General features: G+C 42.9%; 1 protein-coding gene and 1 long non-coding RNA gene across 2 annotated transcripts in view; both read right to left on the bottom strand.

Moving 5' to 3' along the window:
* Positions 1-27,300, bottom strand: part of LRMDA (leucine rich melanocyte differentiation associated) — a gene marked incomplete at its 5' end in the record, with an annotated part of 1,193,353 nt that overhangs the window by 760,334 nt on the left and 405,719 nt on the right. The gene's annotated exons all lie outside the window — the stretch shown is intronic.
* On the bottom strand, positions 1,460-26,198 carry LOC123465740. Its single transcript, XR_006641032.1, has 3 exons — positions 26,162-26,198; positions 11,815-11,912; positions 1,460-1,619 (listed from the first exon to the last, which is right to left on the bottom strand). It is a non-coding gene; the product is annotated as an uncharacterized LOC123465740 (long non-coding RNA).

The following is a 27,300-nucleotide window of genomic DNA, read 5'->3' as shown; positions in this document are numbered from 1 at the left end:
AACCCATGCAGCAGAAATACACCATGTGTGAAGCCCTGTTTACTATAGGTGGTAAATCACGTGCCTAACATCCTGTAATTCATCCTGAATACTGTGGCTCCATTCACTGTAACAGGGTTCACCCTGTGCTGGCGGCATTAATACCACCCAAAGCTTGTGGGGAATTTGACTCTGATGCGGGGTCTTATCCTAGGAAATGCATTTAAATTGGGGTGGGGGAGTAGAAAGGAATTTTAAGGAAGTGCCACACCAATTTGCACTTTGGAACAAAGACTCTGTTACCCTCCCGAGACCCTTGCCCACCAGTGGCCCCAGGAGAATGCTCTAGCTTGGGTGGCGTCAGCTCTGGCCTGTTGTGCCATTTGCCCTTGTGTCCATCCATCTCACCTCTCTAGTTTTTACCACTCTCCAAAACTTATACTCAGCCAGGTAAAAACTCATTTCCCAAGGTATCAAGTGATAACCAAGGTTTTAAGAATGTTTGCTTCCTTGAAATAGCATCTAGCTGATGGGAGCTCTCAGGTGTAAAATATCTTAGTGTGTTCTCAGTAGCTCAGTTGTGTCCGACTCTTGGCGACCCCATGGACAGTACCTGCCAGGTTTCTTTGTCAATGGGATTTTTCAGGCAAGAACACTGGAGTGGGTTGTCATTTCCTACTCCAGAAAATCTCCCCAACCCAGGGAAGAATGCATACTTCCTTGAAATAGCTTCTGCTAATGGGAGCTCTTAGGTGTAAAATATCTTTAGGGCCCCAAATTATTGACATGTACTATGGCAGCTCAAGTCCCTGGTTACTCAGATGGTAAAGTAATCCACCTGCAATGCAGAAGACCCAGGTTGAATCCCTGGGTAGGGATTCTATCCTGGAGAAGAAAATGGCAACCCTCTCCAGTATTCTTGCCTGGAGAATCCCATGGACAGAGGAGCCCAATGGGCTACAGTCCATGGGGTCACAAAGAGTCGGACATGACTGAGCGACTAAACACTTGCACTTTGATGGCAGCTCACTGGAGCAAGTAGGCCACTTAACTCACTCCATGTCATTATCCTACTTATCAGCCATAACTGTGTCTCTAACATAAAACCTTTAGAGATTCAGCAATCAGGAGCAACGTTTCCATACCCCTCTACTGGATGGTAAAAGGTTCAAACTCTGCCTTTCATCCAGAGTTAATTGTCTGGCTCTACAATCTCTCTTCTCAGTAGTGAAGGGGCTTGAGGTTCACATTTATTTAAAGAGAACAGGCTGGGGAGAGAGAGAAGCACAAACCACTCAATCCTAAAGGAAATCAGTCCTGAATATCATTGGAAGGACTGATGCTGAAGTTGAAACTCCAATACGTTGGCCACCTGATGCGAAGAACTGACTCACTGGAAAAGACCCTGATGCTGGGAAAGATTGAAGGCAGGAGGAGAAGGGGATGACAGAGGCTGAGATGGTTGGATAGCATTACCGACTCAATGGACATGGGTTTGAGTAGGCTTCGGGAGTTGGTGATGGACAGGGAAGCCTGGTGCGCCGCAGTCCATGGGGTGGCAGAGTCAGACACAACAGAGTGACTGAACTGAACTGAAGCACCTCTGAGACATCAAGGCATCCTTGCTTCTCTCTCCTTGCCTGCGGGAGTAAGAATCAGGGCTTGCCAGACTGCTTTTAGGTCCTGCCATGTTTTCCAGAATACTTTAGACCACAGTTTAGTGACTTTTCTCTGTAAAAGCCCAGAAAATAAATATTTTAGGCTCTGTGAACCATAGTAGCATGAAATCAGACACAGACAACACACTGACCAGCACTCGTGGCCCTTAAAACTTTATTTATGAAAACAGGCCTTGACTTGCTGAACTCTCACCTACCAGTGTTATCCAACAGAAATGCAAAGATAGTTCACACTTTTTAGTAGCCACATTACAAACGTAAAGAGAAATGGGCAAAAATAGTTTTAATAATGTATTTTACTTAATCTAACGTATGTTTCAGAAAAACATCTATTTCTGCTTTATTGACTATGCCAAAGCCTTTGACTGTGTGGATCACCATAAATTGTGGAAAATTCTGAAAGAGATGGGAATATCAGACCACCTGACCTGCCTCTTGAGAAATATGTATGCAGGTCAGGAAGCAACAGTTAGAACTGGACATGGAACAACAGACTGGTTCCAAATAGGAAAAGGAGTACATCAAGGCTGTATATTGTCACCCTGCTTATTTAACTTATATGCAGAGTACATCATGAGAAACGCTGGACTGGAAGAAACACAAACTGGAATCAAGATTGCTGGGAGAAATATCAATAACCTCAGATATGCAGATGACACCACCCTTATGGCAGAAAATGAAGAGGAACTAAAAAGCCTCTTGATGAAAGTGAAAGTGGAGAGTGAAAAAGTTGGCTTAAAGCTCAACATTCAGAAAACAAAGATCATGGCATCCGGTCCCACCACTTCTGGGAAATAGATGGGGAAACAGTGGAAACAGTGTCAGACTTTGCTTTTCTGGGCTCCAAAATCACTACAGATGGTGACTGCAGCCATGAAATTAAAAGACCCTTACTCCTTGGAAGGAAAGTTATGACCAACCTAGATAGCACATTCAAAAGCAGAGACATTACTTTGCCAACAAAGGTTCGTCTAGTCAAGGCTATGGTTTTTCCAGTGGTCATGTATGCATGTGAGAATTGGACTGTGAAGAAGGCTGAGCGTTGAAGAATTGATGCTTTTGAGCTGTGGTGTTGGAGAAGACTCTTGAGAGTCCCTTGGACTGCAAGGAGATCCAACCAGTCCATTCTGAAGGAGATCAGCCCTGGGATTTCTTTGGAGGGAATGATGCTGAAGCTGAAACTCCAGTGTACTTTGGCCACCTCACGCGAAGAGTTGACTCATTGGAAAAGAGTCTGATGCTGGGAGGGATTGGGGGCAGGAGGAGAAGGGGACAACAGAGGATGAGATGGCTGGATGGCATCACTGACTTGATGGACGTAAGTCTGGGTGAACTCCGGGAGTTTGTGATGGACAGGGAGGCTTGGCATGCTGCGATTCATGGGGTCGCAAAGAGTCGGACACGACTGAGTGACTGAACTGAACTGAACTGAATGTATCTACAACATTATCATTTCAACATGTAATCCAAATTAAAGGACAGTGATGAGAATTTTGCATTCTTTCCCCACTAGGTCCTCAGTGTGGTTTACACCTATGGCACATCTCAATCTGCCACATTTCAGCTGTTCAACAGGCATATGTGACTAGCAGCTACCACATTTGACAGTGAAGTTCTAGCCTAAACATTTCCTTGCATGTTGCAGGTGTCATGTGCAGAAACAGTCAGGGTCCTCCTGACCACTAAGGGCTAAGTGCATCATCCCCTGCCTAGATGGGTCCCAAGCCATAGACCTATCTAGGACATCAGCAGTCAGGGTCCTCCTGACCACTAAGGGCTAAGTGCGTCATCCCCTCCCTAGATGGGTCCCAAGCCATAGACCTATCTAGGACATCAGCGGTACTGCAGCTGCCAACACAATGACCTGCCCACCAATCAGCAAACTTCAGAGAAGGCTTATAGAGAGAAGATCTCACATAATTGACGGATTTCTACAAGAGGCCCTTCTTATTAGTCAAAAAAGGGAAGACAAATTTAAAGGCACTTGAGAAGAGCAGCTGAATACGAAAAGCATTTTCCCAAAAACAGTAGCAACGAAAACACTTTTTACTGGTTGAATTTTGCTGCCTCTATCCTCCTTCTTGGAGAAGGCAGCCCACTCCAGTGTTCTTGCCTGGAGAATCCCATGGACAGAGGAGCCTGGTGGGCTATAGTCCGTGGGTCACAAAGAGTTGGACGTGACTGAGTGACTAAACCATCACCAGTACCATCCCCCTGCTGCTAAGTCGCTTCAGTCATGTCCAACTCCGTGCGACCCCATAGACGGCAGCCCATGAGGCTCCCCTGTCCCTGGGATTCTCCAGGCAAGAACACTGGAGTGGGTTGCCATTGCCTTCTCCACCATCCTCCTTCTACCCCTCAAATGTCATGTGACAGACTTAAAATGTTTTCCTATTGGATCCATGGGTATCCCCTTCCCACTACCACCAACAGCAAAGTCTTACTCTTAAAGAACCTCTTGAATTTTGACAAACATTCAGGAAATGTCACTGGTGGTGACCTTTTCAGTACTAGGGTCCCCAAATGATGCTATTTCTTCATCTCTGCTCCTGCTGTTTAAACCTAATCCTCCTCCCACAAAGAAAGGTTTGTTTAGTGGGATAGAAGGAGGGAGGAAGTTGAGAGAGCTTTCACTACAATTTTTATTGTAATAAAAAGCCATCAAGACATTTGCTTTCTTTCCCTATGTTTTCAACCTACACAAGATTCTTTTTAAAAGCATTTTCTAAAATGTGCCTAAAGTAATCTTTTCCACAGGGAAACACAAACCAAACAAAACAGCTTTGTTTCCACTAACATTTAGCAAATAGAAAAGAGCAATACCTGGCACAGGGCTTCAGGCCTAAGGAAGTTGGGGAGGCCAAACTAAGTTTTCACGTGGCCCCCTCTTCACTTGTGAGAGGAGAGAACACCAGCTGAGGGATTTCAGCATGCCCCATGATGCCAGTGCCATGATGTCACCAGAACTAGCAGCCAGCCTCTATAAAAGATACCTCCTGGGGGAAGAAGGGGAGCAACAGAAGAAAACCAGGAGTCCTCCTCAATCCATGACACGTCTGTGCTCTGCCAGGGATGTGAACTGGAAAGAACATGGGGCCAGCAGTTAGGAAACTTCTGTCCCTACAAGCATTCAAGGGTTGGCTCCACTGCCACTTGGCAGGGACATGGGAAGTGGAGGGGGGCACCTTTGGAGGAAGGCAGCAGGCTGGCCTAAAGCCACTCTCAAACCCAAGACTATGACTGTGATTTAAAAAGGTCTTATCCCTCTAGACACTAACTAAACCCAGTTACCCACACACAGCCAGTTTCCTCAACAGTAAGTGAGAATGATTCCACCTACCTGGAAAGGTTACTGTTAAAGGGTAAAAACAGGACACTGCAGAGTCGCTGACAATATAAAGGATACTGGGTATATGACAGCTATTACATGTCACTATCTGTGAAATTAGGCGATAATACAAGATGTCCTGCATGAGCTGGCTGGGGAGATGCTGCTGGCAGCTAACTCCACAGCCCTTGGGCAGCATCTCCATCTTTGCTGGCACAGGTGACCTTTCCCTCTCGTTCTCCCCAAAAGCTAAGGCATGGGTGGTGATCTGTGGCCAACAGGACATGAAAGGATGTTTTCTGGGAGACATTTTATCTCAAATTGAAAGGGACACACAGAAGGAAACATCCCTCCCAACTCTTCAACATTAGATTATCGTGTCTGTCTCTGATTCATGGAACACTTGCACTCAGGTTGTGGCTATGAGGACAGAAGCCTAAGCACCAAGCCAATATGGTAAATCGGCCAGTAAATAGATGGAAGGAATCTGGATCCTTGATGTCAATCACTGGACCAAGCCCTTAACTGCTTCACTTAGCTTTTTCTTGTGACATAAAGATGTCCTCCATGCTTAAACCATTTTTTCTTGAGCCTTATTTTATGGTAAAGAGTATTCTACCCACAACAATGCCCTCTGGTTCTACAGTATTATGAATATAAATTCAACTACCTAATTTCATCATTTCAACACCTTCCTAAAATTCAACTTGTCCTGCCTTGCCTCAGCTTCCTGACAGACCCCAAATACATGTGTCTCTTGTCTCTCATACACACCACACTCATCATCTTTGGGTCTTTACACATTTTGCCATGCAACTTGGAATATATTCTTCTTGCCTTGTCTACTCACCTTTTCGCCTTTCTCTGGAGCCAAATTCAAGGCACAATTACACTAAAATGCCTTTTCTGATCACTTCTAGAACGTACCATTTCTTCCCCATTCATTTCTATAGCCCTCAGAGGTTGTGTATCACAAGGTTTATCATAAAAATAATAGAATCAGAGAACAAGGGTCATCTAGTCTAAACTGCTGGATAAGGAGAGACTTAACTCAGGTAACATCCTACAGTAGAGATGATGAGCCTATCTCAGATTAAATACTTTCAGCACAGGGAGTTTGCCATTTTAAAAGAGCAGTTCATTACTCTATTAGAATCTTTTATTAAAACAAGATGTGACTCCTGTAAGGAGTCTTATAACCATTAGGTTATATCCAACCCTTGGATATTCTGGGTTGAGTTCTGGACTCACATCCCCTTCCAGAGTAGAACTATCTCAAAGACAGAAGCATTGCCTTATCCATATCAGTGTCCCCAGCATTTAACACTGTGACTGTTACATCCTAGGCACGTAAAATGAGTGAAAGTCACTCAGTCGTGTCCAACTCTTTGCGACCCCATTGACTATACAGTCCATGGAATTCTCCAGGCCAGAATACTGGAATGGGTAGAGCCATTCTCTTCTCCAAGGGATCTTCTCAACCCAGGGATCAAACCCAGGTCTCCCACATTGCAGGCTGATTCTTTACCAGCTGAGCTGTAAAGGAAGCCCAAGAATACTGGAGTGGGCAGCCTATCCCTTCTCCAGCGGATCTTTCCAACCTAGGAATTGAACCTTCCCGACCTAGGAATGCAGGGTCTCCTGCATTGCAGGCAGATTCTTGACCATCTTCGGCACCTATACTCCTAAACACATGAGAGATCTAACCCCGTCAACATCGCCTATAGCAGCTAAGAACAGACTCAACATGGTTCAAATTTTCTCTTCCCAGTTTGTAGAACTGGGAGTTAAGGCTGCTTATCAGTTCCAAATGCAAATGTGAACTGAAGGTCCATAAGCTCAGGAACTGTATTGTTTGTCCATGAACATACAACAGCGGAAAAAGCTAACAGGGCAAAGGAATGGAGGCAGAGAAAGCAAATGTACTGAGAGAATAGAGAAGACCTCCACACAACTTCTATGAGCAGAAGGAGGTGTAGCTCTGCAGAGCTTTCTAGATTCCTGTCCCTGCCCCCATGGCCATACATTTAGTGTTGGGGTTCCGTAAGATGACTCTTTATCTCACATCTTTAGACCAATTCCTGTTTTTTGCTTCAAAAGGACTAAGTTTCCGAGTAGGTTTCTGTCGCTTACAACCAGAAGAACCTTGGCCAAGGCTCTTCAGCTAACTCTGTGAGAGTATGTTTGAGTGTTTATGAAAGTCATTTCTGAGACAAACCAGCTGCAGGCAAAGGAATGGGATGGATTAACTACTACCCTTGACTAAAATATATTAGAATGATTGCACAAAATCACACTACTTAGAGTTCCCTTGCCACACCATAACTCCTTTTTCTGCCCACATAAGAAAATGGACCCATATCTTTCAAAAGCAATAAACAGTTAAGCAAAGCTGCAGTCATCCTATCCCCAACTTTCCCTTTGAGAGCCTGAATCAACCCACAGGTGGGACGTCCCATGAGAGTTTCAGCTTCTCAGAGCACACAGCACAACACAGCAGACACTAATCCTAATGAGGGTAACCCTCAGCCAAAGAGCAACTATAGCCCCTGGTTCCTTCTTACTTTCCCCTGGGGTCCCTGACTTCCTTTCTGGTGACTCACAGGCTCTTTTGGAGCACCTCACCTTATAAAACCTTTATAGGGTGTTGCCAACCATCTTCAACTAAAAAGCCCCAACATTTCAAGACCTAAAAATAAGTAACCATACTGGCAAAATGACAGACAGCTGGAGACATCTGGGATAGATAATGCCAACTGGTACCCTCTCCAATAACACCACATGGAAGACTGTATGTTCTACCAAACCAATAAAACCCTCTCTGATCTTGAATCAATCATTTCATGTTTACTGAGCATTCCCCAGATTGCCTGGGTTCCATCTCACTTCTGTTCCTCACCAGTACATTCTTAAGAAAGTGATTTAACATCTCAGCACCTCTTCTGGGAAAAAAAAAAAAAAAAATGGAGATAACAGGAGTAACTTTCATTGGTTATTCAGTTCAGTTCAGTCGCTTAGTCATGTCCGACTCTGTGACCCCATGAATTGCAGCACGCCAGGCCTCCCTATCCATCACCAACCCCAGGAGTTCACTCAAACTCACGTCCTTTGAGTCGGTGATGCCATCCAGCCATCTCATCGTCTGTTGCCCCCTTCTCCTCCTGCCCCCAATCCCTCCCAGCATCAGAATCTTTTCCAATGAGTCAGTTCTTTGCATTAGTGGCCAAAGCACTGGAGTTTCAGCTTTAACATCAGTCCTTCCAAAGAACACCCAGGGCTGATCTCCTTTAGAATGGACTGGTTGGATCTCCTTGCAGCCCAAGGAACTCTCAAGAGTCTTCTCCAACACCACAGTTCAAAAGCATCAATTCTTCGGCGCTCAGCTTTCTTCACAGTGCAACTCTCACATCCATACATGACTACTGGAAAATCCATAGCCTTGACGAGATGGACCTTTGTTGGCAAAGTAATGTCTCTGCTTTTGAATATGCTATCTAGGTTGGTCATAACTTTCCTTCCAAGGAGTAAGCGTCTTTTAATTTCATGGCTGCAGTCACCACCTGCAGTGATTTTGGAGCCCAAAAAATAAAGTCTGACACTGTTTCCACTGTTTCCCCATCTATATCCCATAAAGTGATAGGACCAGATGCCATGATCTTAGTTTTCTGAATGTTGAGCTTTAAGCCAACTTTTTCACTCTCCTCTTTCATTTTCATCAAGAGGCTCTTTAGTTCTTCACTTTCTGCCATAAGGGTGGTGTCATCTGCATATCTGAGGTTATTGATATTTCTCCCAGCAATTTTGATTCCAGCTTGTGCTTCTTCCAGCCCAGCATTCCTTTAGTTATAAGTGATGATTAAATGAATTAATACATAGAGAGCACTTTAACCTCCTGGCACAAAGCACTGAATAAATGTCAATTTGTGCATCAGCCAAAGTAGACTAGATTATTCTTTAAGAACAAACAAGCCTTAAATCTCAGCAGCTTAAAGCAACAACGGGTGGGTTCTGTCTCATTCTACATGTCTAGTGTGGGTTGGCTAGTGGGGAGGGGGGCTCTGGTCACTGCAGCCACTTAGGAAACCAAGCTTACAGAGTCTCCAGCATCTTATAACATTGGTCTCTCAATAAAAGGCTTTAGCGTTTACCATAGCATAAGAAACGTGCACCGTTTACTGGGTCTTAAATGCTTCCACCTAGAAGTGACACAAATCACTTCTACTCCATTGAATTGACCAAAGCAAGGCACACCTAACTTCAAGAGGGAAGGGAGCTGTAACTCTCCTATGTACAAAGAAGGAGAGGAGAACCCGAAATGGAAAGTGGTAAGCACTAGTGACACTGACCATGACTATGTCCTACTATCATCACTCTATATCAGACCCTATGCTAGACACCCACGTTCTAGGGGGTATGTCACATATGTAAATAACTCTGATAGGATTCTTGCAGATAACAAACCCCTTGCTTTACGCTGGACATGTGGCTTTAATTTCTCTGCACATGTGTATGGCGAGAATTCATTTTTGATGCTGAATCTGGTGAACATCAAAAATGCCAGGTTGTTCAGTTTAAGGATCCCATCAAACCAATTGCTTGGCAAAAGGCAGAAAAGTACGTGGAGAATGGCGTAAACTGATTGTTATTTAGTAGTAATTTTTAAATAATATATTACTTTCTCTCTACTTGGAAAATCAATGGACACAAGCGTTTTTTGTGACCAGTATTTCTGTTGTTTTTGGAAGATATTATTGCAAACTGAAAGAGCAGTGTTAAAATGCACTTAGGAGCTCCAATAATGTGCAACAATTTTCTTCAAACTGCAATAGAAAAAAAATCAACTGAAACATGAAAATTTAAAGCCCTATTACCCACATTTCGCTCTGTAACATCCCACTTCCCGTCACTTCTAACATGCATCTTAAGTGTGCTAATTGGAAAGGCTCTGCCATGTATACAGCTCTGTTTTCAAGATGACAACTGCTTTGCTTTTATCACTGGGCTCAATACCAAGAGGGGGATCATTTTCAAAATTCAAAGCGTTTTGATCTGGCTGTGTCAATCGGGCGCCTGCACTCAGCTGGTATTCACAGCAAAACACATGAACATTTCAGGCAGTGGGGCCAAGTCTAGGGAGAAGAAGGCACATCTGAATGACTCAGTGGGAAAAGGGTGTCCCAAGATTAAAAAAAAAAGATCCAATAACTGAAGAGACTGCCAAATGATCCTCCCCTCCTTAGGAAAGCTCACTGAACATGCTATAAATGTTTATTGAAAAGAAAATCTTTAATAAATCCCAAAAAGGAACACTCAGGCAGTTTAAGTACCACCCAGGAAAATGAGCAGAGATAGTATCAGTTTACACTCTTCTCCTCCACAATGACAAAAACACTGGGCAGAAGACAGCTGATGTGTGGTCTGGTGAGTGACTCATGACGATGAGGAACTCTCAAAAAAAAACATTAATCCATGCTTCTGTGAGTCACTCCATGTCAGAGCCCTATCCACCAGACCAAAAAGCGGGATCTTCAAGGGCTCTGAGTCCTAGAGAAGGAAGTTCTTCACTTTTCCCCCTGCACAAGTGACACAATTGGTCCGCACATGTAGGACTAGGGCTACAGAAAGGACCCATTCAAAGAAGAACACAAATGGAAATTCAAGAACATCAATGCTTCCCAATGGCGACAAACGGCTTAATTATCTACACTGGGGGCCGCGTGTTACAGTGTTCACCGAAGTATTCACGGCGATGAAAATCTGGCATTTCCATCGATCAGAGCTTTCTCTAGGACCATACAGAGAGGTGACATTTTGATCACGCCTTCAACTCAATTGTTGGAACAAGCACATGGTGATCAGTGAAAAGTAACAAGTACACAACCTTGCCTTCCAATCAAGAGTTTTCAACAGAGGATTCATGATGAGGGTACCACAGACATCTGAAATTACATGCACATTTATGTCCATGAGACATTAAGGACAAGAAAAGGACACAGGTACACTTGCCCCCTGACCAGCACCAACACTAGGGGTGCAGACCCTCCTCTCAGTTGAAAAGCCCTGTGTAACTTCTAGCGGGCCACTCATTTATGCAGTTCTTCCATATCCGTGATTCCCTAGCCACATGTTCAACCCAACCTCAGATCATGCAGTACTGTAGTATTTACTACTGAAGAAAATCCACCTAGAAATGGGCCCTTGTAGTTCAATCCCAAGATACTCAAGGGTCAACCGTATTATGTGTTTTCTTAAGAACGTCAGTCTCTCAAACAGCCCTGTTGAATAAAACATCTCTATCCCAGATCCACTCAAAGAACATCACTCTCTCCAAATATGAATCCTGAATCTTTTGGAAAAAGCTAAAAGGAGATCTGAGCTTGTTCTAGCTTGGCAAACATCCTTACATCTGGAGCAATGGTCCTAAAGCTTTACTGATATGCATGGAACTTACTTGGAGAGCTTTTCAAAACATAGACTCAGCTTCTTCATGAAAGAGTCTCATTAAAGTCCCAAGTAACTGAGATGTAAGCAGTCTATGGACTACTCCTCAACAAACTCTGGTCTAATGGTTTCACCCCATGGGTCAGGTGCCACAGACAACTCTGAGTAGACTGCTCTTAAAAGAGAACCTCATAAAAGCAGAGGCCTCCACTGCCTTCTGCTGGGGCTCTAGATGGCTCTCTTGTCATCTCCCTGGTGTGCTGCACACCCTGCTCCCCCGGATCACCTGACCTCAGATCTGCCTAGGCCTCAGCCTCTTGCCTATTCCTGTTCTGCTAACGTGACCCATGTCACCCAGGCTATCTATAACACATGTGACATGCTCACCGGTCTGAAGCTGTTCTGGGGAAGCTGGCTCTTGTTCCAAGGGCCACAGCGTCTCTCATCTTGGGCACTGTGGATTCTCCCCAGGACACAGCCATAACCTGTGGACACAAGCTCACTCCGGTTATTTATTGTCAATCAGATCTGTTCCTACTGGGTCACCTGTTCACCTAGAAGAGAGCCAAAGAGATGGAATAATCATATAACATAATTACAGTCTAAAAATGGTGAGGTATGAGGGAATAGTAATGGGGACAAGGTGTCCCACTTGCTGACAAACACACAGAGCCTATGGCCCTGAATTGCAAAGTCTCCTATTCACCTCTCAACTAAACTAGCAAAACAGACTCACAGAGATAATCAGGCCCCAGAAGAAAGTGTATGTGGATAATGGAAACAAAAATATATATATAGATTCTAGAAGCTCTGGCAATAATCACTGGCTGAATTCCCACTTCACCATTTAACTATAAATCCATACTCAATAAGGATTGTACCACAGATCATAAACACCTGTTTATATCATGTCACCACATTCAGAATTGCCCCCAGAAAATCATTAACTGGCAAAGAAAGTTTGCAGTTTGGAACATGGTAGTAATGAAATGCTCTTCTGCAATTCCTACTCACGGTTGAAAGAGCAGAAAGAAATCTCTAAATATATATATACTTTAGCATACAATCATAAATATCTACTGCCCTTCCCAAAGACACAGTGCATGTACTAATTTATACCAGGCTGCTAACTTTTTGTTTCATGCTATATTGATGGACTTGACAATTTTTCGAAGAGTTTATAACTGCAGCAGTGTTGATCTTATTTAAAGAGAATACTAAATCAAATCCCTTGTCGTCGGCATAAAATCTCCTTTAGCATCAACAAAAGGTGGCAGTTTTTATTGATTCCCTGATACAAAAGATGTATGAAGTGGATGGATGCTGCTCTGCCAAAAAAAAAAGTCACAATTAAAGCCTGTGAAAACTATTAGTCATCGTAAAGGTCATCATCGACTTTTAATGGCGTCCTAAAGGGAAACAATATGCTTCGTTTCAACATCAAGGGCACAGAGAATAAAATACTGTATTTCCAGAGTGAATATTGCAGAGAGTACCAGGAAGCCTTATATAAATACTTGTTGTATCAAAAGGCAACCCTAATAAAACAGAATCCACATCACTCAATTCATTGTCCACATTCATGATGAGGGAATTTCCAGGGGGCAGCTGATGAAAAATGCATGCACACAAGCAAATGTGCTAAGTCTTACTGAATGAGCTGGTACAGGAAGTGTATCTGCTTCCAGACCCGAGGAGGGATCACAGACTAATCAGGAAGTAGAGATGAGGGTGTGGGCTGCAGTTTTGCCAGCAATGAGCAGGGAATCCCTCTGCCCCAGGCCCTCAGCTTCCATACCTGGAAAGAGACTGAGTCTAGTTTCTTTGCTTCCTATTAGACCAGCAAGAGCACATAGATGTACTTTTGCAGGCTAACTCTGATTGCTGGAGTAACACCTCTCTGGATCTCAGTCTCCTGAATCCTAAAAGGAAAGGGGTCCTGTGCTGAGTAGGATTCTGAATTGGCATCCAAGCAGAGCAGGAAAGAGTGTCCTGGTGACTTAGCCATGTGCTCCAGGGTTGCCAGAAATGTGCATGGCAGCAGCCAAGCCAGCTCTTAGCCCTAAAATGCCAAAATTATATAAAACTCACCCCAAGAACACAATAAGTGGACATCCTTTTCCTGGTCTTAGGGGGAAAGCTTTCAGATTTTCACCATTAAGTATGGTGTTATCTGTGGGCTTTTCATATATGGCCCTTATTATGTTGAGGTGTGTTTCCTCTTACACCCATTTTGTTGAGAGTTAGTCAAACTGATACTGAATTTTATCAAATGCTGTTTCTGCATCTATTGAGATGATCATGTAGGTTTTATTCTTTATTACTTTAATGTAGTGTATCACATCGATTGATTTGTAGATATTGAACCATTCTTGCATCCTTAGAATAACTTCCATTTAATCATGGTATATGATTCTTTTAATGTATCATATAATTTATTTTGTTGAAGATTTTCCCATCTCTGTTATGGGGATATTGACCTGTAATTTTCTTTTCTTATATTATCTTTGTTTGTTTTTGGTACCAATGTAATACCAGCCTTGTAAAATAAGTTTGGAAGTGTTCTCTCTCCTCCTATTTTTTGGAGAGTTTTAGAAAGATTGGTAGAATTCTTTGAATGTTTGGTGGAATTGACCAATGAAACTTTCTGGTTCTGGACTTTGGTTTTGTGGGAGGTTTTTGATTAGTGATTCAATCTTCTTACTAGTGATATTATGATATACATTTTAAAAGATTTATGTATGTTTTTGTGCAGAAGTATGACTAGGCAATCTTTATTTTAAAGTGTTATTATGATTAAAACTTATTTTTCTTATGTCTATTTGAGCCTAATTTTCTGTAATAAACACATTTTTATACTGAGGAAAAAAAAAAAACCTCACCCCAAGAACATTGTTGTTGTTTAGTCACTAGGGCATGTCTTACTCTTTTGCAAACCCATGGACTATAGCTTGCCAGGCTCCTCTCTCCCTGGGATTTTCCAGGCAAGAATACTGGAGTGGGTTGCCATTTCCTTCTCTAAGGGATTTTCCTTACCCAGGGGTCAAACCCATGTCTCCTGCTTGGCAGATGGCTTCTTTACCACTGAGCTGCCTGGGAAGTCCCAAGTACCTTGCAAAGAGCACCTGATACATTATCAATTGACTCATGCAGGATAAACTGCTGTCATGTCAGCCCAGGCTATGTACAAAGTTCAGACCTCAGCAAGGGACGGGGATGGTACTTAACAGTAGAGGAGAAAAGTGCTATGAAAATAACCAGGAAGCCAACCATCTAAATTCCATCCATGTTTACTCACATGTTGAGGCCTTAGGACCTCCTCCAAAAATCTCCTATTCATATGGGAATATGCTGCTATTTTCATCCAATGTTTTATATTTATTTATTCAGTAAGGGATTTCTAAGGACCCACTAAGTACAAATAGCTGCACATGATGTGAGGAAGCCATAAGGAAGGCAGTATGCAGAGTGGTTAAGAGCTTGGGCCCCGGACTGAAATTATCAGGCTTTAAAACCCGGCTCCTCCACTTGCTAGCTGTGTGATCTTGGAAAAGTTAATTAACCTCTCTGAGTCGCAATATTTGAATCTTCACAAAGAGGACAATATTCTGAATAAGTATTTTTATTATCTCCATTACCATTATCGTCAATACCTTGTACCATTAATGCCAAGAAAGCAGCACGTCAGATGAGGATACTACACAGCAAGGCCATGGATAATTCTCACAGGGGGCTGCGGAGAGAACACGTCCACTATTAAGACAGGCTGTAGGAGGCCTTGAGGGGGAGCTGAGCCAGCAGCACTCCAGAGGATGGGCCACATCTGGGGGGCTACAGTCAGGGGAGGGGGGCTCAAACAGAAGGAATGATATGAACAGAAGTAGAAATGTGAAAATGATGGCAGGCAGGGCTTTCTGACACAAGGGCTTCACTGCAGGGTGCTGCTGCTAAGTCGCTTCAGTCGTGTCCAACTCTGTGCGACCCCACAGACGGTAGCCACCAGGTTCCCCCGTCCCTGGGATTCTCCAGGCAAGAACACTGGAGTGGGTTGCCATTTCCTTCTCCAATGCATGAAAGTGAGAAGCGAAAGTGAAGTCGCTCAGTCATGTCCAACTCTAGTGACCCCATGGACTGCAGCCCACCAGGCTCCTCTGTCCATGGGATTTTCCAGGCAAGGGTACTGGAGTGGGGTGCCAATGCCTTCTCCGTCACTGCAGGGTAGAGTCAGTCAAAACTGTGGAAAGCCTTAAAAGTGGGCTAGGAATTTCACATTTTCCCAAAGTGAGTGTGGAGGTAACAGAAGCAGTGTTCTAAGAAATTAGGGCAATTCCTTCCGAAGCCTTAGAAAGGATAAACATCATTACTGGAATCAATGCCTAAAGATGCTTCTCTGTGTACAGGAGGAAAACACACACACACACACGAGTAAAGTTTGAAAACAGTGCAACACCTTCCTCTTCTTTGGAACCATATGTTGAAGTGCGCCGAATAAAAATAGTGCGCCGAATACAAATGCACGCTAAGCACACTATACTTTTCAAAGTGCTTTCAAACACACTGCATGTGAATGGCCCTCAGCCACCTCTGCCGCACCCCTCATCCATCCATCAAGTATCTGGTCATCCCAGTTGACATCTTCCAGCTGGTACTACCCCAGAAAGACATTTCCCAGATGAAAGACACATATGTATTTCTCCAGAAGGCAGGACCATCTCATCTGTGACTTTTGGCATCAAAGACCTAGACTGAGAAAGGAGGTGTTTTCTCTACTCGGGCTCGATACTGCTTAAATTCACCAAGACAAGGGTGATTTTTTTCCAAAAAATAAAAGGAACGTCCTTTAACAAATAAATAATTTACAAATGTCCATGTATGGCAGGCCTGCTTAACAAGAACCCAACTGAGCAACAAAAACACACTCTATTGTGATGCATAATACGATCCGAATGTTCAAAAACTGCACTTAACTCATTACTCAGAAATATGTCCCTTGCTCAAAATGGATAGCTCCTTAATTTCACCTCCAAGACAGTAGGAAAAATAACACACCTCTCTTTATGCACTCACTGTTTAGAATCAGCATAAATATAGGTATATTATGTTTTCCATGTAAGGCCGATCAAAGAACGGCACAATACTGCACAGCCTCGGCATTATTCTGCCCCATTCCCACAGTCTTCTATATGAATTCTTGTCATTACATCAATTTAATCCCCTGCCATTTTCGGCCACTGTTCATCAGGCTGATGAAAAGCACAATAGCCAGCATTTAATGTGACGGCGCCTTGTTCCAACCTGCCTCCTTTAAAGCAAAAGTTTGTCGGATGCACAAAATTCCCTTTACAGCTCATTTGAGATGCATAAACAATCCCAAAGACAGGAAAGAACAAAAAGAATAATTTGCCGTTTTAAGGATCTGGGCTGCTTGAGGGAAGCCCTGAATTCTGGACTCTCTGTAGATGGCGGGGCCGAGCCATGTCGCCCACTCCACCTCACCCTTCAGCAGATGAGCCCAGGACTGCCCAGGCCCACACCCCCGTCGGGCTAGCTGTGCCTTTGCATCATCTCCTCAGAAGGCTCTACCTCTCCTGACAATCCCGGAGAGAGAATACAGCTTCCCATCCATGCCCCACACGCCCCTCCACACACAAACCCCGGCCATATGCTCACTGCTCGCTCCATCTTCCATGCTGTTTCCACTCACTGCGATTCAATACAGCAGCAACAGCCACAGGATGGACCTCGAGCTAAAGTCACAATGAATTGAGAGGTGAGGACATATTCTGCACACTCACCCCCCAACAGGGATCCCAGAGCTTAAACATGGAGAGGCCAGAAGGAGCCCAAGGAAACGCAAAGTACACATCCACCTAATGAGAACAATTCTGGAACCGCCCTAAAATCCACCAGGTGACACCTCTGCCAGCAGGCGGTGGTCTTGGAGGGAGAGAAACGCAGGACACAGGAAGGAGAGGCATTTTAGAAGCCCAGGACATAGAACAGGAAGAACTGTGGGTCAAGGAACCCCAAGCTACGTTCTCTCCCCTAATTTCCACTGTCTAAATAAACCAACCGTGGTTAACACGGGATCCCAGCACACAATGCAACCATCTTATCCCAAAACCACAGGTGATCACTGTAGCCTGTGATCTATTAGGGGGAGTCAGGGCTTGTAAGCTGGATCACTTGTCAAGTCAAGGATGGGAAAAAAGGACCTGAACAGAAAGGTGATCAACTTTACCCTGATTGGCCATCCAGAATCTTCCAGCAGTGCCGTGCTACAGTAACCATACTTCAATATATTCATGTCCTCACAGAAGTGTGTTCGGTTGTTACGACAGACAGATTGAGAGAAAACCCATAATCTTAAAAGAATGTTCAAAGATGCTTTCCATATTTGTAGAGGGATGTCTCCCCATTCCCAGGACCATCAACAGCTTGAGAATTAGCCCAGATCTAAATAAATATGAATGATTAACAAGAAATAAAATCTAGGCGATTTCTTGAGTTCTCAGTAACCCTGCTGCATGGTTTACCTCACATTCAGGACAAAGCACTTTGCTGCCGCTCCCATCACAAAACATCAGTGAATTCTCAAAGATAACAGTGGTCTTAAAACTTTTCTATTAAAAAATTCTGATTACTGACTTCCCTGCTGGGCTTGTGATTAAGAATCTGCCTTGCAACACTGGGGACCCAGGTTTGATCCCTGGTCCAGGGAGACGCCACACGCCACGGGGCAGCTAAGCCTATGGGCACAACTACCGCGCCACCCGCTAGAGCCTGAAGCTGCGGCCACCGAGCCCTCACACTGCAGCAACTGAAGCCAAGCACCTAGAAGCTGTGCTCTGCAACAAAAGAAATCAACTGCAGTGAGAAGTCCATGCGTTGCAACACAGAGTAGCCCCTGCTCGCCGCCAGTAGAGAAAGCCTGGGTGCAGCAAAAAAGACTTGCCACAGCCAAAAAATAGAATAAATAAATAAATCTTCTAAAAATTCCAATTATGAAAATATGAACTTAAATCACGATGCCTCTGGTCTTGTGCATGGGGTGAGCCTTCTCAAATCAAATTATTTATGTCTTGGCCATAATATTAATCTCCCTCTCTCCCTCCTTGCTTTTCTCTCACTCTCATTCTAAAAATCTGAATTGCAAAAGTACCACATCCAGAGGTTCATTCAGTAAGAATTGATGGTTACAGAAATCACATAAGGCCTCTGTGGCTTCCAGGAAAGTAACCTGTCTGGAATCAATGACTTCAAAAGCCCCTTTCATCACCACCTTATAGATACCCAGAGTCCTGATCCCTTTGCATGGCCTCAACCACCCCACCAACTCCCAAGGCCAATTCTACTTGTGAATTTTCCTAGCCACCAGGCCAAATTTACTGCCAAATCAGGTGCCTGGAAATATCGATGCCTTCCTTTTGATTCAGATGCTCCATTCACATCTATCCTTATATGTCTCACTGTGATACATTTTCTTCTTAAAAGATCCTTTAGTCCTGTATGAAATACAGACTGTGCATCTTAGGTAAACCATACTTCTTTCTGACCAACCATGACCTCATCAGTGAATTCGTCCAAGAATGACTCAGATTAATACCAGTACTTTCTCCAACCCCTTCTTCAAGCCTCTAGCTCACTAAGCCTCTGTACCTGACTGCTAAATGGGCTCCCTGGTTCAATTTACAGATAAGAAAACTGAGGTCCATACTGGCTAAATAATAAGACCCTTGGCCTCATAGAAAATGTCCTTCAACCAGCACTGGAGGAAATAGGTTCTTGACTATTCAGAGTCCCTGAAGGGCATTTGTGAAGAGCATCACCAGAAAGGCAGTACAAGAGGAGGGAAGTGTGTTTTACACCAGAGTTCTCTCCTTACCACAAGCCAGCGTTACCTCCTGTCAGCCTCCTACACTTCCCCAGCCTTCCTGTCTGCAGCTGGCAAGACCCTCCATCCACTCCCCTCAGAGCACGCTATCCACACACAGGGATGATTCAACTCAGGCATGGAGAAGATGGCCTTCTCAACCCTTACTCTAAACCCAAGAAACTCAAACTAGCCAAAACAAAGGACAAGATTTTTTTTTTTTCTTAAACCATATATCCTTCCTACTCATGATGGGTTTCTACCTGCCTCAATTCAATGAATCATCTCCTCCTAAAACACACACATCCCAACAGTAAGCCCCTCCCAGAGGTAGCCCCAGGGCTCCAGTCCTGGGGAGCAAGAGTGCGCACATCCTGGGGCTTCGAACATGAGGAGACGGGAAGTCAGAGTGGAGGGATCCTCAGCTGGGGCTGAGAGGAAAATAATCGAACCCCTGAAAATTGCAAAGCACAAGATGCCAGAAGAGATCCCTCACTGTCACAGCTGCTTACCATAGAAATCTCTCCTCCTTTGGGGATGACATCAGCAGACTTGCTTTTTTGTCACCAGTCACTCCGCACTTGCTTTAATTATGCAGCACACCAACAGAAATTTTCTTTCTGATCACATAAATCACATCACCCTGACACTGGGCTCAATAGGCACGGCTGGAACAATGTGGTGAGAGCTATCGACTCCATCGCTCAAGTCCACAAGGTGTATCATTTAGCCGAGAGTGATAATTAGACGCAGAATATACTGAAAACTGTCAATAGGCATGTCAATAGGAGAACTCTTAGCATCTAACACCCAGTGAATCAATGGTGTTTTTCAGCTATAAAATCAAGAAAATGATAGCTTTCAAATGAATGGTGGAAAGGAAACAGGAGACTCCTTGGGGAGGAATAAAACAGCTCAATTTTCCCTTACTGAGTGCCTCTCCAACTACCTCACTCAATGGAAAAGGTCACAGAACATTACAGCAGAATATCTCTGAAACAAGATGTACAACAGCGCTGGGACATGACATGATGCCTGGGCACCCCACGAAGCCCTCGCGGTCTCTGCCCTGGTGGGAGTGGCGAATAGGGCAGCAGATGGCAGACCAGAACCAGAGGGCGGGGCCGTGAGAGCAGGGAGGAAGGTAGTGATGGGGCACCCGGGAAAAACGAGTACCCCGATCAAACAAAAATGAGACCCGGGGCAAAGAGTGGGGGATGGCAAAGGGGGTGTCTGAACCCACCACAGAGGAAGTGAGCAGTTGGACTGGTTGCTGATGGAAACACAACCTCTCAGCAACGATCAATTACACTTCACAATCAATGTCAATATTAACAGGCAGTGATTCAATGCTGCTCCAAGTACTCTGCACATCGGACTTCATTTAATCCTCTGTGCAGTTCTATGCAAGGTGGCATCATTAGCCCCATTTTAAAGGTGAGAAAACTGAGGGACAGATAGGTCAAATAGCTAGCCTGGGGGCACACAGCTGGTAAGCAGCAGGGCTAGGACCTGCACCCACTGAGGTGTGCTCTTGCACATCACAGTTTGCTGCCCCACGTGCTGGCCTGGCAGCACTCAGCTACACGTGCTTGTTCCCTTTTAATAAGAGCAGGGGGCTGGTGGACCTGAGGGATACTGTGTATCCCTGGGCAAGTCTTGGGATTTCCCAGGGTCTCGGCTTCCTCATGTGTGGGGAGTGGGGGCATGATCATGAGACCTGGGGAGTATATTACAAGGTACTAAGCTAAGTGACCTTACACCCTCTCACTCACACCCTGAAACCATTTTATAGATAAGTAAACTGAGTCTTGGAGAGGCTTCATAAACTCTCTGATCTCACAGAATGCGTTAGAACCCAGTGGGTCTGACTGTCCAGTTATGCTCTCAAATGACCACACAAAATTGAAGGCTGCAAGAAGTCTCTGTGCTCAAGTTGTCAGGAACCAATGGTCAGTATGGCTTGGCGGTCCTCCACAAATGATGGGAGGAGGGGGAAGGGCAGGGGAAGGGAGGAGAAGAGGAGAACCAGGAGGCAGAAGTAAAGGAGCTGGGAAAGTACACACATCAATGCACACATCTAGACAGGATCACCAGCAGCTTAAGTAATTACCAAATTAAGAAATGTACATGAGTTGCTAATTCTAGTTTCAACCTAAGTTACTGTTTATTTAACTGATTGTTGGTGCTCTCTTTAGCTGCTCTTACTATATTAAATGGCAGGGGCGGATATTTTTAATCAAACAAAGCAGTAAATCTAATTTCAAGTAACACTAAACATTTACTAAGTGCCAGGTTCTGGACTTGATTCTCTTATTTGATAGAAAGTACCTAATCTTCTTTGTTTTTGAAACTATCACTTTTTAGAAATAATATCCTCTGTAATGTGATTAAAAAAAAGAAAACCCTACCAAAGACACTGCCTTCAGTAAAGTAAACCAGCTGTCAGACCAAGGACAGAAATGGCAATCTTATAATTAACTAATCATTAATGGACATTAGCCAGATGACATTTGCTATGACTTAACCAGAGAGGTATGTGGCTATACACACACATAATCTAATACTTCACCACGCCCAAAGCTTCATGCTAGGTCTGCCTCCCCGACTCAAGTGTTCTTCCCTATCATGTGTATTTTCCTATGTAGTGGGAGATTCTTCAAGATCTGATTACTGCGAGGGCAAGAAGGAAGTCTGGAACACAACTGATTCTGTGGGTAGCATCACCCAGAGGACAGAAGAAGCTCTTAGCAAATAATATCATTTGATCAAAATCAATCTTTCCCTGGTGGCTCAGTGGTAAAGAATTTGCTTGCTAATACAGCAACTGAAGGTTCCATCCCTGGGTGGGGAAGATCCTCTGGATCCACTGCAGTATTCTTTCATGGAAAATCCCATGGACAGAGGAGCTTGGCAGGCTACAATCCATGGGGTCGCAAAAGAGTCAGACACAACTTAGCAACTACACAACAATAACAAATCAATCCTCATTATCTGTCATCAGTCACAACAGCTCTCCAACTGGTCTCCCTGCTTTTCCTCTTACTCCCTAGAATCTAAGATAAAGGCTTTAAATAATGACGTTATTTCTCTATACAAAACCATCCAAGTTTTCTATCGTCTCTCCCAGAGTAAATACCAAAGTACTCACTATGGCTTCTAAGGAACCAAAATGTCAACTTCACTCCAGACCACACGTCTCCTGGTTGCTCCTCAAGCTCACTGACCACACTCCTGCTCAGGGCTTCGCATCTGCTGTTCCCTCTGCCTGCAGTGCTCTTCCTTAAATCCTCCCACGGGAGGCTTGTTCTCATCCTTCTGCTCTCTGCGCAAGGATTTACCACACCAGCAAGTTCTTACCTTACCATGCTCTCTGAGCACGTCCACAAACACACCCACCAGCTCCTGACTGGACTCCTCTGTCTTCAAAACACTCATCACAAGATGACAGCTGTTTACTATTTGTTTACTGTCTGCTTCTTCCTACTAAAGAGGGAGCTTCGGGAAATGGTGACTTTGTTTTTTCTGTTTGTTTGTTTTTATTCATTGCTGAACTACAGATGCTAAAACTGTGCTTCATGCACAGTAGGCTTTCAATCTACCATGGACGAATACATCCAGATGTGTAAGAAAAAATAAAGTTAAAAATCAGTGATGAAAATAGTCAAAGCATCAAAGTTAATTCCAAGCATCTTCAGAGAGCACAGCTGGAGATTTCCCCCAATAAGCATGGAGGTCACTCTTATTAAATGACATTCACCAGGAAAAATAGAGGTAAGGTGAGCCAGGGGTCCACCTGAAGACCCATGCTCTCTGGAAGGGGTTTGCATAATCAAAATAACCCAAGTCCCAAAATAAGAAGAGCGAAAAGAACCCCAAAGTTCTTTCATATTGCTAGCCCTATTTTCAGCCCTATAGAAGAATATATAAGAAGGCTATTCTGACTCTGATAACAATGAAGTAAATTGTGTCAGATCAACTCTCTCACAGATAAAAATTATAAACTCTGGGGAAAACATAAGCAACAATTAATTGAAGGCACTGGAGAGCTACCAAAGCAGGCAGAAAATGGAGAAATTCAATGACCTTTATTAAAGAAGTGAACCATATCAGGTGATATCAATGTTTAAATGGCTTTTCCATTGAAATCATGTTGCAATCTGCACTGCTCATGGCAGCTAGAACTCAAAATGAAATCTGTAAACTCACTACCTTAAAGAGCCAGAGATCAGGGTTGACCAAGTGGTTGGAAGTTATAAAGGGAAATCCCAGAAGAGAGGAGTTACAGAGATAGGAAATCTGCATATACCACTTCACAAATCCCTAGCTCATTCCTGAACTGAGGATTCCCAGGGAAATTCCAAGTAGCCTGGCAGAAACTAACAACTGAAAGGCTGAAAGAGCTTCTAGACATTTCATAAATTGCCCATCATGAGGGATCAGAGTTCAGTGTTGTAATTCTGACAAGGTGAAGTGACTTGGTCAATACCTTGGCTTTATATCAAAACCCTCAAATGGAAACACTTAGATGTACAGACTGTGCCCCAGGATTAGGACTTTGCACTAAGATCAATAGCAAAATTAAAACAGAGTTCCCTAAGAAGATCTAAAAAGAAGACTTCAGAAGTTTAAGGTTATCAGCCAGTAATGTAAGTGCAAAAATCAATCTACAACAGAAGTTAACAGTTTTTAGAGGAATATAAGAGAATCCAGAGTCTTAGCAACATGTTAACACTGCATCTTGTATACAGTAAAAAAAAAAAAAAAAAAAATTCTACACAGAAAAATGACTCATAGTCAAAAGAAAAATCAGGCAAGATAAACAGACCCTGAGATAATCCAAATGTTTAAATAAGCAAACAAGACTTTAAAAAAGTTATTATAAATCTTTTCAAGGAATTCAAAGAGAGTCAAAATCAGTTAAAAAAAAGGGGGGGTGGGAATTTCAAAATAAAATTTTAAACTACAAAGAACCAAATTCTATTTATAACAGTAAAGTATCTAAAAAGACAAAATAAATTACTCAATGATATTAACAGCAGATGGGAATGCTATGGGGGAAAGGGACTATTCAACTTGGATAGAGACCATTAGAATTTGAAGATCAATATTATTTACTTGATCTGAGCCTCAGTCAAATATGGAACAATAAGTGGTCTGATATACATGTAACTGGAGTCCCAAAAGCTGAGACGAGAGAATGAGGCAAAAACAGCATTTGAACAAATCATGGGCAAAAATTCCCCATATTTGTGAGACAACAACATATTGATCAAAAAGGCTTTATAAACTAAAGTTGAATGAATGTAAATAAAACTACACCAAGGTTCTATCAATGAAAGAAAGCTCAAAAAGTATCTAAAGGACAAAGACACATTTAAGTCAGAAGACAGAAAAGCAACTGATAGCCAACTTCTTACTAGAAACAATGAATGTGAGAAGTCAATAAAAAAGTATCTTTAAAAGAAACAATAAACCATCAATCCAGAATTCCATGTGCAATAAAAATATCCTTCAAAAATGAAGACAAAACACAGAGTTTTACAGATAAATGAATGCTGAGATAATTTATTACCAGATGACCTTCATTATACTAAATTATGCTTCTATTAACACTTAACAGAAGTGTTCCTAGGCAAAAACATATCTATAGGGAGAATGAAGAGCATATGAAATGGGAAATATTTATATTAAAGTTATCTTTTGCCAATATCTCTTTAAATGTAAACTGACAGCTTAATACAAAAATTACAAAAAATATATCATGAGGTTGGTTTTTCATGTAGATGCAAAACAAATGACAAAACAGCACCAAAAAATGAGGAGAAGGTAAATAGAATGGAATTAAACTATTGTGAGGTTGTTACATTTATATGACATTGTATAATTTTAACTTTTGAATAGGCTATGGAGAATTAGTTATAACTGAGGATGCAACATCTAATCCATGAAAAACTAAAAAGAAAATAGTTGAAGGAGGTTGAAAAGGGAGGGGATATATGTATACCTATGGCTGATTCACGTTGAGGTTTGACAGAAAACGACAAAATTCTGTAAAGCAATTATCCTTCAATAAAAAATAAATTAATCTGGAAATAGAACTGCCTTATGACCCAGCAATCCCACTGCTGGGCATACACACCAAGGAAGCCAGAATTGAAAGAGACACGTGTACCCCCAATGTTCATCGCAGCACTGTTTATAATAGCCAGGACATGGAAGCAACCTAGATGTCCATCAGCAGACAAATGGATAAGAAAGCTGTGGTATGTATACACAATGGAGTATTACTCAGCCATTAAAAAGAATACATTTGAATCAGTTCTAATGAGGTGGATGAAACTGGAGCCTATTATACAGAGTGAAGTAAGCCAGAAAGAAAAACACCAATACAGTATACTAACGCACATATATGGAATTTAGAAAGATGGTAATGATAACCCTGTATGCAAGACAGCAAAAGAGACACAGATGTATAGAACAGTCTTTTGGACTCTGTGGGAAAGGGAGAGGGTGGGATGATTTGGGAGAATGGCATTGAAACATGTATAATATCATATATGAAATGAAATCACCAGTCCAGATTCGATGCATGATATAGGATGTTTGGGGCTGGTGCACTGGGATGACCCAGAGGGATGGTACGGGGAGGGAGGTGGGAAGGGGGTGCAGGATGGGGAACATGTGTACACCCGTGGTGGATTCATGTTGATGTATGTCAAAATCAATGAAATATTGTAAAGTAAAAAAAAAAAAGAATAAATTGATTCTGATTAAATGTCTTGGAAACCCCCAAAAAATAAAATTATTAAAAAGCTAAATGAGAAATTAAAATATAATATTAAAAAGTATTTTGCTTACCTGCTGCTAAGTCGCTTTAGTCGTGTCCGACTCTGTGCGACCCCAGACACAGCAGCCCACTAGGCTCCCCCGTCCCTGGGATTCTCCAGGCAAGAACACTGGAGTGGGTTGCCATTTCCTTCTCCAATGAATGAAAGTGAAAAGTGAAAGTGAAGTCGCTCAGTTGTGTCCAACTCTTCGCGACCCCATGGACTGCAGCCTACCAGGCTCCTCCGTCTGTGGGATTTTCCAGGCAAGAGTACTGGAGTGGGGTGCCATCGCCTTCTCCGATTTTGCTTACCTAAAAGAAGGCAAAAAAAGAACAAAACTGTAAAAACAGTTGGGACAAATAGAAAATCCCTTACAAAATGGTAGACTTAAGCCCAAACTCATCAATAATCCAACTCTTTGCAAACCTGTGGACTATACAGTCCATGGAATTCTCCAGGCCATAATACTGGAGTGGTAGCCTTTCCCTTCTCCAGGGGTTCTTCCCAAACCAGGGATCAAACCCAGGTCTCCTGCACTGCAGGTGGATTCTTTACCAGCTGAGCCACAAGGGAAGCCCAAGAATACTGGGATGGGTAGCCTATCCCGTCTCCAGTGGATCTTCCCAACCCAGGAATCAAACCAGGGTCTCCCACATTGCAGTAGAATTATTTATCAACTGAGCTATCAAGGAAGCCCCAATCAATAATTAGATGAGATACAAATGACAAAACACTATGATTAAAAGGAAAAGATCACTGAGCTGAATAAAACATCAAGGCTCAACTGAATGCTGTCTACAAGGGTGCAATGATAATATAAATACACAAAAAAATGTTGAAAGTAAAAAGATGAAAAAATATATACTCTGGGAAATACAAATGTTAAAAAGTGTCATGGCTGCACTAATACCAGACAAAGTAAACTATAAGACAAAAAACTATGATGAAAGATTTTAAAATGAATGTTTTGTAATGATTTAAGGGTTAGGTCATCTGGAAGCATACAAAGCTTAAATGTGTGTGCATGTAAATACAAGGCTTCAAAATAGATGATGTAAAAATTAGATCTAAAAGGGGAAATTGGCAGATGCACAACCATGGCTGGGGAATGCATAACCCTTCTCTCAGTTACTGATAGAATCACATGACAGAACAATCCAGTAAAGATAC

This window comes from Bubalus bubalis, chromosome 4 (genome assembly GCF_019923935.1).
Source record: "Bubalus bubalis isolate 160015118507 breed Murrah chromosome 4, NDDB_SH_1, whole genome shotgun sequence".
Classification (NCBI taxonomy): Eukaryota; Metazoa; Chordata; class Mammalia; order Artiodactyla; family Bovidae; genus Bubalus; species Bubalus bubalis.
The sequence above is the reverse complement of the archived record's forward strand: the minus strand, read 5'-3'. Positions and strand labels throughout refer to the sequence as shown.